Source organism: Pseudophryne corroboree, chromosome 5 (genome assembly GCF_028390025.1).
Source record: "Pseudophryne corroboree isolate aPseCor3 chromosome 5, aPseCor3.hap2, whole genome shotgun sequence".
Classification (NCBI taxonomy): Eukaryota; Metazoa; Chordata; class Amphibia; order Anura; family Myobatrachidae; genus Pseudophryne; species Pseudophryne corroboree.
This window is the reverse complement of record NC_086448.1, coordinates 18,818,351-18,821,086: the sequence shown is the minus strand read 5'-3', so window position 1 is coordinate 18,821,086 and position 2,736 is coordinate 18,818,351. Positions and strand designations below refer to the sequence as shown.

General features: G+C 42.2%; 1 long non-coding RNA gene across 1 annotated transcript; it reads right to left on the bottom strand.

The window, feature by feature from the left end:
- Positions 1–631: 631 nt before the first annotated feature.
- LOC134928743 (uncharacterized) lies at positions 632–2,521 on the bottom strand. The gene is made up of 4 exons (XR_010177980.1): positions 2,450–2,521; positions 2,066–2,146; positions 1,404–1,469; positions 632–655 (listed from the first exon to the last, which is right to left on the bottom strand). It is a non-coding gene; the product is annotated as an uncharacterized LOC134928743 (long non-coding RNA).
- Between the last annotated feature and the right edge of the window lie 215 nt (positions 2,522–2,736).

The window sequence follows — 2,736 nt, the reverse complement described above, 5'->3', positions numbered from 1 at the left end:
CTGCACATTAGTAATGCATTTTGTATGCACAGAATATACTGTAGGCATGCTGCATATCATATTAATCAGCAGAAGCTGCTTGTGCCCCTGGGCATTTGGCAAGTATGCCTATGCCTAGGGCAGGCTCAGACAGGAGATCAGTACGTAATCCCGCTGGACGGGATCCCGGCAGTCAAAATACAGACGCCGGAATCCCGACCACACAATCCCGACAGGGGCGGCGAGCGGAAAGCAGCCCCTTGCATGCTTGCTTCGCTCGCCACGCGGTGGGCACGGTGCCTCGCTACGCTCTACACACTATTATATCAGTAGTCAGGAAACGCAGCATGCATTTGTGGAGTGAAGAGGGTGAAAAAGGAGAGAAAGTACAGTTTGTACTGTAAGGTTATGTCAGAGGGTGTGAAGATGATCAGCTCAGTGTTATACATGTTACAGTAAGTTAGAATACAGTACAGTGCATTATGTATTTCTATTTTATTACCAGGTGTCTCCTCCACTGGTTGGCGACGGACTGTAAAAAGATAATACAGTACAGTTAGTCATATCAGTTTGACTTAAAATAATGTTGGAGAAAAAAAAATACTGTAATTACAGTACCAACTATTGCTACTGTACAGTATACTGTATTTACCAAAAATGTATTCTGGCTCGTCGTCTGTGGGTAAAAGAGAAGAATATTATAAGATACAGTATACAGTAAAAAGTATAGTAATAGTACACTAGTGTCCAGGCCCAGTGTCAGGTGGGTAAAAAAAGGTATGCTTGTGACAGGCATGGTGATTCCAAGGGACCCCACCGAGACCATCAGAAAATTTGTGAGTGACCCGTATGCCGGTGATTATGACTAGAATAAGGTACAGTAGCAACTCTTTTTTCTTTTGAATTATGTATACTGTACAGTACTGTATGTGCATATTGTACAGTACACTTAAAATATTTAGCAGTTACTGTAGTGGTAATTTTTGGGATGACAGTATTAGCATACTGTAAGCATCCAACTGAGGCCCCCAAACAGATGCCGCCACTAGGTACAGTACGTGCCTCTCGTGCCTAATGGGAAATTCATCACTGACAGTATCTAGAGAGATGAATGGAGAGACAGTGACAAGGGGTGAGAGAGAGAGAGAGAGAGAAATTGAGTAAGATGGGTGTTTTTTTTAGAACAGGATGTTGTCCATACAGTAGCAACCAATCAAATATTACCTACTGTACTGTATTATCGTCTGTAAGTGTAACTAGATACTGTAAATGTTAATGTGGGATGTGATCGGTTGCTACTGTATGGGCAATATCACCAGTTCAAACAAAAACAATTTTCATCCGATTTCTACGCATTTGCCAGAAAAATCTGATGAAAAGTGCTACTCTGATGGCATCAGATCAATGTCAGTAATAATTCTTACCACTAAATGCAGCAGCATCATCATCATCCTCCTCCTCCTCCTCCGTGGCCTGTTCCAGTGTAGGGCCTGTGAAAAAAAACATTAATGTGAAAAAAAAAAAAGGTTAATTCCAGGAAATACACATACCCTCCAACATGACCCGCCCCACTAGGTACAAAATGCTCTGGTTCTGGACTTCCCTCTTAATTTATTATTGCCATCACCTGTGAAGAAACAGCTTTCTTATCATATAACTAGTTCAACACAGGTGATGGAAATCATAAATTAAGAGGGAAGTCTAGAAACAGAGCAGTGCGGCGGGTCATGTTGGAGGGTCTGCATACAGAAACATAGAATTTGATGACAAATACTGTAAGAACCACTTTGCCCATCTAATCTGCCTCTTTTTTTTAACCTTTTTTTTACATCAAACCTTATAACAATTTTCCCCAAACATCACATGATGCAAAGATAAATAAATAAAAAAATAAATAAAAAAAGAGGTGCAAGATGGAATTGTGATTGGGCCCTCCCAACCACCCTTATGTTATATAAACAGGGTCTGCCACACGACTGTGGCTGAAATGACTGGTTGGTTTGGGCCCCCACCAAAAAAAGAAGCAATCAATCTCTCCTTGCTCAAACTGGCTCTACAGAGGCACGATGTACCGGACTGGACTTACTTAATGGGTGCAGTGAGGTGATGGACATAGAGGTAGAGTCCTGGTCCTCCTCCTCCGCCACCGCCTGTGACAGTGTAGGGCCTGTGAAAGCAAAAAATCCATGAAATATACTTTTGTATTCTGTGTTGAATACAGTAAAGCAAAAATTCAGTCAGGAATTGGAGGAGGAGAGTAAATTTCGCACACAGAGACGAGAATGTCGAGGCCAGAATCAGGGGGTAGTGGAGGAGGGTTAGGATACCGTACCTCACCCTGTTGGGATTGCTGCAATCAGGATGCCACTGTCGGTCACCTGACCGCTAGAATCCTGACTGCTGGTCACGCAAACCCAACCCATTGGTTTAACACAATGTACAGTACAGTACAATACTGCAGTTTACTTACCAAGTTGGGGAGAGGGTTTTTCATCCTCACTGTCAATAATTACTGAGTTGAAAATAAAAAAATATTATAAACAAAATACAGTAGAGTACAGTTACTACAAAATTGCACAGTAGTACAGTGCTACAGGAGGCAGAGATATATTCATAATACAGTAGGAGCAGAATGACTGTCCAGCGGTAGGGGACATACAGTACTGTATTTAAAAGACCTGCTGTCTGGATCCCGACATTCAGAATGCAGAGTGTGGATTCAGAGTATGATTGGAGGGTTAGGCTAGTGGAGGGTGG